We start from the raw sequence: 16,235 nt of genomic DNA, 5'->3' as shown, positions 1-16,235 counted from the left end.
AGCTTCTTGACTGGGAAGGGACAAGACCCAGAGCAGGAAGAGGTAACAATTAATCATTGCTAAAACAGAACCAGGTAAGGAAGATGCAAAGAGATTCATCTACAAAGTCTTTCATGGATCCACTGATTTAAAAAAAAAAAAGTTTATTTAGCACCTAGTAGGTTTGACACTGCTTAAAATAAGAAGATGGATGACAACAAAAACAGAAAATAGTTTCTGAGCATATATGTACATCTCAGGCAATTTGGGCTGCTATAATGAAATACCATAGACAGTGGCTTAAACAACATTTATTTCTCTTGGTTTTGAAGGCTGGCAGTCTGAGATCAGGGTACCAGCATAGTTAGGTTCTTGGTGAAGGTTCTCTTCGGGGTTATATTCTTATATGGCCTTTCCTTGGTGCATGCACAATATCTCGTGTCTCTCCCTCTTTTTTAGAAGAGAGCTCATGTCTCTTTCTCTCTTTACTAATCCCATGATTCCCGTTAAATTAAGCGCAATATAAGCTCACAATTTAAAAAAATCACCACAAACACAAGAGATAAGCCACCATGAGTAAAAAGTAATCAAAATCACCAAATTTAATTTTAATTAGATTCCCAAGGACTTTAGATTTTGAAATTACCATATATAGGTTATAAAATAACTATGTATAAAATATATTTTAAATGAAATATTTTTATTTGATGAATTAGCTATCAGTGTGACCAAGCCACTATGAAAAAAGTGAACATTTTAGAGATTATAATTATTGCTACTAAGCCTGTGTTAGGGCTAAATAGTATAGTAAGAATAGCTTGAAAGACAATAAGCAAACTTACCTTACAGACGACGGAGCTGAAGAAATTACCTGGAATACACCATAAAGAGACAAGGAGGGACTTCCCTGGTGGTCCAGTGGTAAAGAATCTGCTTTCCAATGCTGGGCACGCAGGTTCGATCCCTGGTCGGGGAACTAAGATCCCACGTGCCACGGCGCAACTAAGCCCGCGTGCCACAACTACTGAGCCCGCAAGCCTCAACGAGAGAGCCCATGTGCTACAAACTACAGAGGCCACGTGCTCTGGAACCTGTGTGCCACAACTGTGGAGCCCACGAGCCCTGGAGCCTGTGCACCACTAGAGAGAGAAAACCCGCACGCCACAACTAGAGAGAAGCCCACACACTGTAACGAAGAGCTTGCATGCCGCAACGAAGATCCCGTGAGCCACAACTAAGACCTGACGCAGCCAAAAATAAAATAAAAATAAATAAATAAATAAAATGAGACAAGGAGATGGGAAATATAAGTGATTAAAAGAAACGGAAAATAGAAAGAGGAAGTATCATTGCTTGCATTGTCTAACAGAGACCCAGGGCAAGAGAATAGAGGAGGGGATTATTCATAGAGATAATGGCTGAGAATTTCCCAGAATTGATAACCAACCTGAGTCTACAGATGCAGGAAGCACAGTGTATAATAAGTAGGATAAATAAAAAGAAACTCATATCTACATGCACTACAGTGAAGCTGAAGAAAAAAATCTTAAAAATGGCCAGAGAGAGAAAATATGTACCCCCCATAAAGACTGATGTTGATTTCTCAGTAGTAACAGTGGGTATCAAATCGCAGAGGAAAACAGTTTTCAAAGTGCTGAGAGTAAATACTGTCAGACTAAAATTTTGTGCTAGTTAAAAACTATCTTTCAAGAATGAGGGATAAACAAAAAATATTTTCAGATAAACTGGGGAAATTTACCTCCAGCACATCCTCATCACAGAACCACTGTTGTCTTTCAGGGGGGAAGAAGAGTGACCCCCTTCATAATAAAAACTTTCAGCATATGAGAGATAGAAGGGAATTCCCTTAAGCAAATAAAGGATACCTCTCAAAACCCCTACTGCAATCTTATTCTTCGTGGTGATATACTAACATTCTCTTACAACTGAGGACCCAGGTAAGGAAGCTGTCACAGGCTGTGTTCCACAGGAAGCAGAACCTGAGAGAGGTCAGCCTACAAAATGTTTGTTGAAGAGTTCTCCTGAGATCGATATATGTGGAAGGGAGAGGAAGAAAGCTGGCTTAGGCAGAGGGAGAAATTGAGCTAGGAAACATTTCTAATGAAGACCTCAACCAAACTCACAGAATTCTGGAGCCAGGATGGCCCTTTAGAAGTGTACCCAATTGGGACAAAGAGGCTAGGCCTTTATACCATCTTGTCAGTCAGTCATTGGATGAGGGTTGGTCCTAGGAGGAACCACACCTTGAGTGTGACAGGTTTCTTCAACCAAGGCGATCCCCAGAAAGGACTCACAACTGAGGGCCATTTTCCAGCAGCACTCCCAGCAGCTGTGAAAATGAATCTTTGATTCTCAAAGGGTTGTCTGGCTAGTACATTACATCATCCACCACAGTCTACCTGTTAACACAGTTTCTATTCAATATTGTCTGGAATTGTTCCAAAGAAGACATACAGATGGCCAATAGGCATATGAAAAAATGTTCAACATCTCTAATTATTAGTGAAAAACAAAACGAGATATCATTACCTTACGCCCATGAGAATGGCTATTATCCAAAAGACAAGAAATAGCAAGTGTTGGTGAGGATGTGGAGAAAAAGGAACCCTCATACACTGTTGGTGGGAATGTACATTAGAGCAGCCACTATGGAAAACAGTATTAAGATTCCTCAAAAAATTAAGAATAGAACTACCATATGATTCAGGTATTCCACATCTGGGTATTTCCCTGGAGAATATGAAACACTAATTCGAAAAGATATATGCACCCTTATGTTCATCACAGCATTACTTACAATAGCCAAGATATGAAAACAATATAAATGCCCATCAATAGATGAATGGATAAAGAAGATGTGGTATATACATATATAATATAATATTCTTCAGCCATAAATAAGAATAAAATCTTGCTGTTTGCAACAACATGGTTGGACCCAGAGAGTATTATGCTAAGTGAAATAAGTCGATGGAAGAGGAGAAATACCATATGATTTCATTTATATGTAAATTATAAAAAATAAAGCAACCAAAAATAAATAAATAAATAAACCAAACCAAACAGAAACAAGCACATAGATACAGAGAACAGAGTAGTTGTTACCAGTGGGGAAGGGCAGCAGAGGGCAAGATGGGTAAAAGGGGTAAACTGCATGCTGATGGGTGAAAACTAAATTTTTGGTGGTGCACACACTGTAGTGTATACAGAAGCTGAAATATAATGTTTTACACATGAAACTTATATATTCTATATATCTAAGCAAAGCCGTAAGACACGAAGAAAACAGAGTCGTAGGAAGATAATAACAAGTGAATAAGAAAGTGGCCGGACGTGAGATTAAAATGTAAAAATCAATTGCATTCCTAAACACCAGCCAAAACAGAGAGAATTCTTACATCAGGTGGTAGGTTCATGGACTTTTTTTTTATAATTATGCTTTACAAGTTGCACATATATTACAAGTACTCTTTTGTATGCGTCAAACATTTTGAAATTTAAAAAATCTTTTTAAAGAAAGAAAATCCTGCATCATGAGAGATAACTGGATAAGTGCTACAGTGGAAAGACTGGAAAGAGCTTCATGGAGAAGGTGGATGAGAACCTGGCCTTGAATTACAAATAGGATTTGAAGACCAATGAAACTAATCTGAGTAGCAAGTCACTGAAGGGGAGGTAGAGTCCCTCCTACCACCCAGTGTAGTGACAAGGCAGTACTTAAAACTTTCTTAGGGCAAAAGTGCAACCTCTTCCAGAATGAGGAGAGAAACTTGCCCTTGTTTCTGCATGTGGGGGTTTATGAAGCGTTGGCTGGAGGTGCAAAAGGAGGAACAATGGAGAGGCTGCCCAGGATGACAGTATTAATACACTACACCTGGGCCCAAGTTCCGGTACCAGGAGAAATTCTAAACTTCTAGAATTTGACCAGAACAAAGCTTCTAACTGCTATATACAGCATGACCACAAGGCCAATTCTTTGGGAATATTGTGGTGTTGCATAGATACAAGTTTAGTGAGTGGACATCTAATGTTTTTGCCTGCTTGGTGATACCCATCCACTTTTCTTCAAGACACCATACCTGAAGTTTGCTTAGGAGAATATCCCCTCCGAATTTTTAGCCCCTGCAATTTGGAGACGTGTTTCTCCCATTACCTCCAGGGATGCGCAGTTGACGCAGGTCTGGACAATCAAGTCATTTCTTTTCAGTTGGCCATAGTGATGCTTCAGAGGTAGGGACTCTGGAAGCCAGGCCAAAAAGACACAATCCTAGGTGTTTACTAGGACCAAGGAGAGAGAGAATCATTTCTCCTCTTGGGGTTGCTGAAGCCATAGGATCTAGGTCTGGTGCTGATGGTAGCTATCTTGCCACCTTGAAGGGACAGATTGCCTAAGAATAGAGTGAAAGCAGAGCCAACAGATGAAGAAGAACAGTTTCCTGATACTGAGTATTCTGTTATTTACACTGAATGAGACTTGACTAATGCACCTGAGGTGGTTTGAGAAAGTTCTTCAGTGTTGAATTGGGAGAGTCAGTGTGGTGTGATGGAAGAAGTCAGAGAGACCTGACTCACATTTCCCTCTGTAACAAAAACACTATAGCACCCTAGAAAAATTCATTAACACCCTGTGCCTAAATTTCCTCCTCTGTAAAATGGAGATACATGATGGTACATATCTGTTAGGTTATCAAGATTAAATGTGATAATGCAGTGCTTGACACACAAAAAGCACACAATAAATATTATGTATTATTCTTCCTATTAGCATTCTTACATACTGACTTTTCTACCTCTGCTGCTCTGCCATTTGCCTTACTTTTCTTCGTATAAAATTATTTCAGATCTACAAGCAGGGAGAGAGAGAGAGAGATTGAGATTATTGATCTAGTCTCCAGGACAAATACAAGCAATTTAAGGCTGAAACCAGACAAGAAAATGTACTTTCTTGCCAAGGAAGATGCTAGCCTTGACTGCTTAACAGGTGACAGCCCTGTGGGTTTTCTTTGACTCTGTCAGTCAAGCTTCACTTGAGTTTAATCTGATTGTTATGACTTCAGAGAACTTGTCTGGGAATTGGGGAGGGTTAATAAACAATACTTCATGGCCCCTGCAGTTATGTGGACACCTAACACTTGTCATGTTGGATGTGTCCAGATACAGTCCAGGTTGCCTAAATGCTACCATGTCATGGAGAAGCTGAGCTTTGGGATAGCAGTGTCATATAAATGCTCCTATTTTCCAAAAGAGATGAGAACTTCTAGAATCCCCAAAACACAGAATGCTTGAATGGAGGGGACTAGGGAATTCTCCATTTACAAATCAGAGGCAAAGTAAGGAACTTACCCAAGGTCCCTTATTTAGTTAAAATTACAACCCTCTTTGTAGTACTTTTCTTTGCCAGAATAAGGAGGAAATTTGAGCCCAGGATGGCAAATAGATCTCAGCTGACATTCCAACTCCAAACAGTTGTTGGCGTTTGCAGCAGCACTGTGTTGTGAAAGATTCCCAGTCTGGCTTTAGAAGAAAATAGTACTGTAATCAATTAGCAGTGTCTGCCATGGACAACAGGCAGAAGTTTGCTGACCTTGAAGACTGGGCCAACATGTGGTTGCAGAAGGGGTAGGGGTGGGAAGGTCCAGTGTTAAGTTGGACCTATTGTACTCTCTCTCATTCTTCCTAGACAGGCCCTGTATTTCTGTTTATTCATGGTGTATTTGATTTTGCCCATGGTCGGAACGACTGTGAATCATCACTCCAGGTTACTCCCCATCCTACCTGTGATAAGAAGATAAGCTGCAAAGTCAGGTCCTGTGCTAGCCAGATAACAGCTTTGTGTTTGTTTTTCCTCTTCCAGTGGGGTGATCACCTGGTCAAACAGATATCTCTCCAGTGCACGAGACCAGACTGCTGCAGAAGTCTATTGTTGCCTTTTCTTTGACTTATTTGAGGTAAAGATGTCATAGATTCTAGAACATAGGAGAGGCTCTGGGATCATCTGGTGAAATCAGATTTTACAGATGAGGAACCTGAGGCCCAAAGGAGGGAAATGGCTTGTCCAAAGTTACAGAGGGAAAAGCAGGCTGCCAGTCTTTCCACAGCGCCGTATTCATTTGCTTTATTCTTTCTCCAACCTTATCTCCCCAGTTATGGTCATCAAATTTCCCACATGGGAATCTTTTGAAAAATAACAAATAAATTAATGGCATGTGACATATTGCAACTTTAGCAGAGAAGCAGCAACATAAATACAAAGTGACCATGACTAGCTTATATTTCAAAGGCAAGTAGCAGAAAGTGACAGAAGACTTGAAATGGTGGTGATAGTATTATTCTACTAAGGAGCACGTCCCATTTCCTAAGTCACATCAGAAATTTTTTCTAAGACAGAATGTAAAACATTCCTTTATTTGTAATATCTGCTAAGGACAATATATGACTATATTAATAATTGTACATTTTGGTAATTTTGAAAGTTTTGATAGTTTTGCATTTGAACAAAAAATGAGCCCCTGCTCTGTGCCAAAGAATGTTGCTGGGTGTTAGTAAGACAGAGATGAATAAAGCATGGTCCCAGATTTGCAAAGCTCATGGTCTGGTTGGGAAGACAAGTGGACCAAAAAAAAAAAAAAGTACAGCGCAAGATGAAGGAAATTATAAATGTGTTCAGAGGGTAAAATAATGGCACAGAGGAGGGCAGATTAACTTTGGGAGGCAGCAGGAAGTTTTTACAGAAACAACATCTGAGCTAGGCTTTGAAGGATATACAGGAGTTCTTTAGTAGCTCTTGTGCACTGATCCACTCAATAAACTTAACAGCTCAGGGCATGCCAATTACTGTGTTCGGCACTGGGGGGTGAGATACGTAAGATAGAGTCCCTGGCCTCTCGGAACTCATAGACTAGACAAGAGGTAAATATATAAACAAAGAATTACATTGCAATATGTTGAGAGCAAGAGTCATTGAGAGAACCCAAGAGGGTCATAAGTAAAGGCCATGTTGAGGAAAGGACTTGGGGGGTATTTTCTCTCTCTGTTTGTAATGCTCCTTTTCAGCAAGTACTTATGGGTCATCTGACAGCAATGCAATATCCACAGGAAAATAACTATTTACAAGATAATTAATGAGAAGGTAAGGAAACTGAAAAAGTGACAGAAACCTAGCTAACAACATCCATTTAACAAAAAAATTTTAAGCCTCTACCATGTGCTAAGCACCATACTAATTTGTGGGCATACAAGAGAGAGAAATACCAGGTGGGCATAAAATCAAGGGGTTAATGGCATGGGTGATGGAGTCAGCCTGCCTGGGTTCAAATCCCAGTTTCCCAACCTGTTAGCTATGAGATTTTGGACTAGTTGTTGAACCTCTCTGTACTTTAGTTTCCTCATCTGCAAAAAGTGGATGACAAAATAACTCTGGTTATTGTGTTATTAAAAACAGTAAAGCAGGGCTTCCCTGGTGGCACAGTGGTTGAGAGTCCGCCTGCCGATGCAGGGGACACGGGTTCGTGCCCCGGGCCGGGAAGATCCCACATGCCGTGGAGCAGCTGGGCCCGTGAGCCATGGCCGCTGAGCCTGCGCGTCCGGAGCCTGTGCTCCACAATGGGAGAGGCCACAACAGTGAGAGGCCCGCATACCGCATAAAACAAAAACAAAAAACAGTAAAGCAGGCAAAGGGCTCAACTTAGTGCTGGACACGTGGTAAGTGTTCAATAAAAGTGTTACCACGAAGAAGATGATGAGGAGGAGGAGGATAAACAGATGCTGAATATGAAGAGCGTTGTGATGAATTTGGACTTTCTCTTCAACCACCAAAGCCAATAAAAGGTTTTAATCAAAGAAGTGACATGATCAGATTAAATTTTAAAAATATTTTTATTAAATAAATTTAAAATATACACAAAAGCAGAGAGCATACTTTAATATACTCGCATATACATACGACTTAGATTCCATAAATATCTAGATTTTGCCCCATTTGCCTCATCTATCAATTTTTTCCCTGCTTAAGAATTTTAAAGTATTATAAAACAATCACAGACATAACTGAATCTTTACATGCCTACGAATGCATCTTGTAAAAATATGGATATTTTCTTAAGACTACCATGGCATTATCATTCTTAACATTACTAATCCCTTGGTGTTATCTAACACTCACTCCATATTCAGATTTCAATAGTTGTCTCAAATGTCTTCTTAGTTGGTTGAAATCAGGACCTAAAAAATGCCTACATATTACATTCAATTTTAAGCCTCTTGGTCTTTTTAATCCTTTTTTTTTCCATATCACAGGTTTTCTGAAAAGAATTAGATTTGTCTTTTTGCTTATTTATGGTGTCATTTAACTTGTTCCTCTATAGCACAGTTTTCTTATAAATTGGAAGATAACTCTAAAATTTTGATTAGATTTGGGTTCAGCAGATTTTGGCAGGAATATTTCATAGTAGTGTGCCAATTATAAGCACTTTTCACCAAAAATGTTCAGGTCTCCTTCCCAGTGTATGGTAGAATAGCACTTCTTTGCCTCATTAAAATTAACTGTGATCATGTGACTTGTTTTGGTTAATTAAATGAGTGGAAGCAAAACGTATATGTTCCTGGGAAGAGCTCTAAGAGCCAGTATATGATTTGCCTTTTTCCTTTTCCTCTGCCAGTGTGATCATGGGAGGACATGTTGAGATGCTCTTCTATCAGCCTGGGCCCTGATTAGGTAAGTAATCACTGAAATTTAGGTATATTTGTTATTGCAGCATAATCTTGTCCATTTTGACTAATATATTGCATTAGATCATAAGGTGCATAATGTCTAGTTGTCCCACTTGTAGTAATTGGTTGGTATATTCATGCTTTTCAAGCATACATGGAACATTCTCCAGAATAGATCATATACTAGGCCACAAAATGTCTCAATAAATTTAAAAGAATTGAAATAACACGAAGTATGTTCTCCAACCACAACAGAATTAAATTAGAAATCAATAGCAGAAAGAAATTTGAGAAACCATGAATGTTTGGAAATTAAACAACACATTTCTAAATAACTCATGGATCAAAGAAGAAACTACAAGGGAAATTTGAATTGATTTACAATGAAAGCAAAATATATCAAAATTTATGGGATGCAACTTAAAGCAGTGCTAAGAGGGAAATATATAGCTTTAAATACCTATGTTAAACAAAAATAATCTCAAATCAGTAACCAAATCTTCCACCTTAAGAATCTAGAAAGTGAAGAGCAAAGTAAGCACAAAGTAAGGAGAAGAAAGTAAATAATAAAGATTAGAGGGCAAGTCAATGAAATACACAACAAAAAGTTAAGGAAATCAATGAAATCATAAGTTGAATGTCTGAAAAGATCATCAAAATTGACCAAACCTTTAGCTAGAGTAAGGAAAAGAAAAGACACATATCATCAAATCAGGAATGAAATAGAGGATATCACCATTAACTCTACAGAAATTAAAAAGATAAGGGAAAACCATGAATAGCTTTATACCAAAAAATAGACCAAATGAAAAAATTTTTAATTCTTAAAAAGATACAAATTACCAAAACTGACCCAAGAAGAAATAAAAAATCTGAATAGATCCATAACAAGTAAAGAAATCGAATTAGTAATTAAAAATCTTCCTGGAAAAAAAGCCTAAGCCTAGATAGCTTCATTGGTGAATCCTGTCAAACATTTAAAGATATAATAGCAATCCTTCACAAATTCTTCCAGAACATACTGGAGGAAGCAACACTTCCCAACTCACTTTATGAAACCAGTATTACTCTGATACCAAAGCCAAAGGCATAACACAAATAAAAAATTTAGGTCAATGTCCTCAATATAGACATAAAAATCCTCAAAATAGTAGCAAACCAAATCCAGTGTCATAGAAGATTAGACATTATGATCAAGTGAGAATTATCCTAGGAAAGCAACATTGGTTTAACATTCAAAGGGGTAAAAGCCTACATCCCTTCATTGTAAATTTCCTTATCAATCTTTAATCCAATGATTTCATCCACTGATGATCACTGTCTGAACCAATTATTTCATTAAGAATTGCAGAATGATGAATTTCTAATGCTATCCTTCCTAACACATTTGTTAGTCAGAATCCCTCCCTAAAAGATAAAAAATTTCCCGCATCAACTAGGACTATTATGCTACTGTGGAATACACTTCCTCCAGGAAAGGCAGGATATATATTTGTTTCTTTTCCTTTAATTGCAAGTTTGCAGAGTAAGGTGTTGGTGACCTAGTTACTGCTAATTGTGTCCAATGATGTGTTTTTCTCCTTCTTTCCTTTTTTTTCCCCTTCCTTTTCTTTTTACTTTCTCTTTTTTTGAGTATCATTTTGAATGTATGGTTTTTATATATTCAATGTGTTTTAATCAATTTTAGTCATAATTCTCTTGAGGCATAAAACGTCTTGTTTTAGCCAATGAGAAGTCCCTCATGTCAGATCTTTGTTTTTTTAACTGGACCTCATTACTCTTTAATAGTTTCCTTGCTTCCTTATACAATAACATATCCCCAACTCAGTTATTCTATTTCCTGCCGTTTCTACATGCATTTCTGCTTCCTTTTAGTAGGAAGGTATTTAGAGCCCACAATCTGGGTCCTGGGCTTACTCATTATTCCTGGGTCACCATTGCTTCTAGGCCTTTTTAGTGGACGATTAGGAATAAGTATTTTTGAAAAAGAATCATGAGTTCACACTGATATTTTCAATTTATTTTTAGAGCATTATGCTAAGTGAGATAGAAAGAGAAAGACAGGTACTGTATGCTATCACTTACATGTGCAACCTAAAAAAGTTGAATGTGTAAAAACAGAGTAGAATGATGGTTGCCAGGGGTTGGGGGGTGTGGAAATTGGGAGATGTCGTTTAAAGGTACAAGTTTGCAACTACTAGACAAGTAAGTTCTGGAGATCTAATTCACAGCTTAGTGATTGTAGTCAACAGTGCTATAGCATAAACTTCAAAGTTGCTAATTAGACTAGATTTTTACTGTTCTCAACACAAAGAAGAGATAATGATTACTATGTCACTGTAGTAATCATATTGCAATATATAAATGTACCAAACCAACACGTTGTACACCTCAAACTTATATAATGTTATATGTCAATTATATCTCAATTAAAAATAAAGGTATTTATTAACTTCTAAAATAATAGTTGTCTTATTTTGCTAAAAATCTTTGTTCTAACAACATTAATATGATTAATAATTTGTTTTATCCTACAATATGTACCAAATATTTCTAAAAGTAATACCAATATTGCTATAATTTATACTATATTTAGAATATATTTATATGAATTATCTTACATTACATGTAAAATATGTTAGATTTATAGTGTAAAATAATATTACTATATTTATAGTAACCTATTAGTATACTTGCAATGTAAGAAATTGTCATTTTATAGTCAAAAATGGTAAAATATTGGCAATTTCATATGGTTCAACCTAATACTAACAATAAGACTACTGAATGAAGTTTAAGATTTATTTGCAACTTTTCTTGATTCTTAAAATATATTTCATAAGAATGTAAAGTCAAAATACTTTTATGAAAGTTACTTGAAATAATTATTTTCTTCGTGTGGTTAATAAAAAGTTGTTTTTATTTTTTTCATTTTAATTTGGTTTTAATTTTTAGAAATCTCTTATTTTACTTTTACTTAATGTTATTTTTTGAATGTGTAAACATTTACGTGATTCCAAAGTCAAGATTTATAAGAGGACACATTCAGACAAGTTTTGCTGCCAACCTATGTCCTCAATTGTGCACTTCCTTCTCTTGTATTTTGATAAGTTTTTGGTTTATCTTCCAGAATTTTCCTTTGCAAATATAAGCAACTAGTATATACATATGTGTGTGTAAGCATGTATGTGGTTTCCCCTTTCTTATACAAAGTTATCTATACTGTTGTGCATCTTGCTTGTTTCTCAGGAGAGTATCAGATTAGCATTTTGAAAAGATCACTCCATCTCCTGTAGGCAGAAGAGATTGGAAACGGACATCCTACTGGAAATAGGGAGGCAAATGTGGAGGCCACAGCAGTTGTCTAAACAAGCAATGTTGGTGGTGGTCAGGACTAGGGTAGTGGCAGTGGAGATGGAGAGAAGTGGACAGATTGGAGATAAATTTTGGAGGTTGGAGGTATAGGACCTAGAGGTTGTTTGGATGTAGGTGGAACCCACAACTTTGTGCAGAAAATCCAGGCCAGCCCCCTGGTCACATTTATATTCCCAGTGGGATGCAGTTTTTCTATGGAATAGAATACTAGACCATATCTATACTCTTCTCTTTTTTAAAAAAAGTTATAATAGAAAATTTCAAACATACATAAACTAGAAGAGTATACTGAACTCCAACATACTAATCACAGAGATCCAACAATTATCAACCTATGGCCTACCTAATTTTATCTATACTCCCAGCTACTCTTATCACCCTCCCCCACTCCTAACAATATTTTGAAGCAAATACTGGGAATCTTGTCATTTTATCTCTCTGTTCAGTATTTTCCAGCACCTTGGGGAGAGATTGTTATCTAAATCCCACTGTTCCTTTCTCTGATACCTGCCACTCTACTAACCGACTCATTAAAGTTCATTGCTTTATTGTAAGGCTTTGATCCCTTTAAAAATTCAACACAGCTTGTGTTTCACAGAGATACCCAATGCACAGTTTGACTTAAAAATGGAATCCCTTTGCTTGCTAGATGGTAGTGGTGGAGAAAAAGGTCAGGTATAAAGGTGACTTATTCATCCACAAACACTCCTCCCAACTTCCCCATGAAAACACTGCAGTGTGGTTGGCAGTAGAAGCCATAACCAGGTGCCCTTGTGCCGCAGGGCACGTGGCATGTCGTTTCTCCTAGAGAAGCTCCCTGACTCGTGGCAACCAGTCAGCCTCCCCTTTTTGACTTCCCACTGAGCTGTGACTCAGATATAACTTTCTGCCCATGCCACCAAATACCTGGACTGAGTGTGTTACAACCTATTTACTTGCTGAAGTGGAAGGCCTTTCTTCCCACTTGGAGTCTTCATTGTCATTACTTGCAGCCTGAAGCTATCCTGACTTATCTCAATGTCCTTTGCACCAATATCTGTTTTATTGTACAAGCGTGTCTGTAGGAGTTACCATGCAATGCTCAGTTACTGACAATTTTCCTAACCTCTCTCAGAACTCCATTTTCCCAGCTCTAAAATAGAGCCCATTTTACCACCTACTTCCTAGCCTTGATGTGATGATTAAAGATGGTACCTAAAGATACCTAGCACTATGTCTCAGACACACTTGTTACTGCATTAACTCATCTCATGGATACCAATTTTGTCTTCCACATTTACCCCATGTTCTGAACCCTCTTTCCTGTCTGCTTTGGTTATTATTATTATAGGGAGTAGAACTGTCTGACAAAGGAAAGATTCTTGATCATTGTGAGTCTCAATATTCTCAGGTGTAAAATGGGATTTTAATATGTGTAAAACGTTTTGTGGGTTAAACAAAAAATGGATATGAAAGTGACCAGCACTGTGCCTGGCACATAATAAGTATTTGACAAAGACTTGGGGGATTGTCAGAGCCTGGGCTGGGTCACAGATTGGGATGGTGTATGTCTCTCTGACAGATTCTTCTCCTCAGGTTGAAAAGATTTAGGTGTCATTCCTCAGGTGGGCAGAGAGAAACAAGCTTTTCCTGCCAGTCTAACAAGTCTCATGTCAGAGGGCTATAAACAGTAGTTGTTCTCCTTGGAAACTATTTGGGCCCCAAAGCAAGCTCAGCTCCAAACAAAATTATTTGAACTAACCTGAATTGTTTAATAAATGGCACAAATTTCCAGAGTTCTACGGGTATCTTAAAATGAGCTTGTTTCATTATTTATCATTTCTCTCCACATTATCAACTGTATGTAGTCAACTAATTTATCTTGTCCTAGAGCTATGAAATCAATCCATTTTAGGTATATTATGACTATAGTTCTGGAACTCAGTAGCCTTTGTGCTACTAAACTCAGTTGAACAGGCCCCCAGGGATGAGGGGGTGGGAAGGAGACAGCACCATAGTGGAAAAAGTGGTTTTAATTTTAACTTTTATTCGGTATTAACCATTTTCCCACATTGCTTTGTAAATCATAGAGAGGAAAAAGAACAAAGCAATAAAAGCAAAATATGTTCAAATAAAGCCCCACAGTGTAACATAGTAGTAGGTGGTGAAGCCCTTGGGGGCTTAATTTTTTTTTAATGTTTCATTTGCTTCTGAATTTGAAATTTCAGAAGGCAGAAGAAAACCTGTTTTGACTTTTTAAAAATATAGTTTAGATTGCTTTTGAATCAAGACCAAAAAATGCCCCCTCAAAGCTCTCTTCCAGGACACGATTCTTGATTATTATCTCACCCAAGTTTTTATTTTATTTTTAAAAATTATTTATTTATTTATTGGTTGCATTGGGTCTTCGTTGCTGCGTGCAGGCTTTCTCTAGTTGTGGTGAGCTGGGACTACTCTTCGTTGTGGTGCACGGGCTTCTCATTATGGTAGCTTCTCTTGTTGCAGAGCATGGGTTCCAGGTGCACGGTCTTCAGTAGTTGCAGCACGCAGGCTCAGTAGTTGCAGCATGTGGGCTCAGTAGTTGCGGCACATAGGCCCTAGAGTGTGCAGGCTTCAGTAGTTGTGGCACACAAGCTCAGTAGTTGTGGCTTGTGGGCTCTAGAGCACAGGCTCAGTAGTTGTGGCACACGGGCTTAGTTTCTCTGCGGCATGTGGGATCTTCCCAGACTGGGGATCGAACCCGTGTCCCCTGCATTGGCAGGCGGATTCTTAACCACTGCGCCACCAGGGAAGTCCCTCACCAATTTTTTTTAACAAGGGGGATACTAGCCTCCTACTTCTAAGGTTTGTGTAGGGCTGTTGTATTGTTTAGGTCATTGTATTAGTCCATCTCTGGTGTACAGTGGAGTTGCATCAAATACACATTAAACTCTTTGAATTCAGCTGCCTGCATTTGGCAAAAGAGGAGAGAGGCAGACAGGATTTGAAAAGTGTGAGCAAGTCCGCTCTTTATTCCACTGGCCCGTGAACAAATGTTTATTGGTTTCATGGGGTGCAGTAATTGCAGAAGTTCTCCAGGCTAAGTGTGAGTTTAGTGCTGGAAACTCGAAATTTTTTTTTTTTTTTTTTTTTTTTCGGTACACGGGCCTGTCACTGTTGTGGCCTCTCCCATTGCGGAGCACAGGCTCTGGACGCACAGGATCAGCGGCCATGGCTCACAGGCCCAGCCGCTCCGCGGCATGTGGGATCTTCCCAGACCGGGGCATGAACCCGTGACCCCTGCATCGGCAGGCGGACTCTCAACCACTGTGCCACCAGGGAATTTTTTTATAGTGTGGTCTTAAAACTTCTTTATTTGGTGATAAAAAGAAGAAAAAGCAATATCTTCCACCCCTAGAAAGAAGCGTAATGGACTTTGAAGGGTAGTTACAGCTTTATGCACCAACTTCAAACCAACCCCCACAAAGGTGGGACTCTACTGCAAACCAGATGTAGGAGACATGAATCAGTGTGGCTGCCCAGATCGTAGCAGTTTCCTCAATAGCACCTCTGTCCTGTCTTCCCTGGCTGAATAATCTTGGGGCAAAGACATGGCCTAAGCAAGGACAACCAGCCTCTCCATCCCAGGAACCTGAAATCTGAATGAAGAGATGCAGACAGAGACATCTCCACAGCAGAGTTATTTGAGTGGCAGCTTCAGTGACTCCCAGGGCTGAAATCCCACAAGCTGCTCTCGTCCCCGCTCCTTTCACATCCTGTTTGGCAACTCTTACGATTCTGTGAGTTTTCCTAATATCTTAAAGGAAGTTAGCCAGAGTTACTTTTTATGTTTGCAACCAAAAGAACTTTAATTAATACACCAAGTTATCATCCCATTAAGTTAAAAGCTTCTTGGAATTAGAACTGAATCATTAAATTAATTAAATTTAATTAAATTAATCCCAACATCAATGGGTAAGGGAAGAAGACCCCTCCAGTGGAGGTGGAATAGGGGTAGGGAAAGAGAATATTCACTGGGCAATAACCTATCTTGGACAGTCTCCATGTTCTTACCTTCTTCCATTTCAAGCAGGTATTCAGCCCCATAAGGGATTACTTCCTCAGGGATTATTTTGTGTCTAAGAGGCAGCAGGAGTAGAAATACTTGAAGACAGAAACTTTTCCTGTTCGTC

The 16,235-nt window shown here is 38.5% G+C and overlaps 1 protein-coding gene across 25 annotated transcripts in view; it reads left to right on the top strand.

The window, feature by feature from the left end:
- ADRA1B (adrenoceptor alpha 1B) overlaps nt 1-16,235 on the top strand; it is a 633,734-nt gene that overhangs the window by 300,030 nt on the left and 317,469 nt on the right. For 24 of the 25 annotated variants that reach the window (XM_049708459.1, XM_049708460.1, XM_049708476.1 and 21 more), the window contains 2 exons: nt 5,855-5,948; nt 8,658-8,713. The gene's annotated coding sequence lies outside the window, so the exon portion shown is untranslated. The remainder of the gene's footprint in view (nt 1-5,854; nt 5,949-8,657; nt 8,714-16,235) is intronic. The other variant, XM_049708475.1, reaches the window with a different exon arrangement.

This window comes from Orcinus orca, chromosome 3, assembly GCF_937001465.1.
Source record: "Orcinus orca chromosome 3, mOrcOrc1.1, whole genome shotgun sequence".
NCBI classification, from domain to species: Eukaryota; Metazoa; Chordata; class Mammalia; order Artiodactyla; family Delphinidae; genus Orcinus; species Orcinus orca.
The sequence above is the reverse complement of the archived record's forward strand: the minus strand, read 5'-3'. Positions and strand labels throughout refer to the sequence as shown.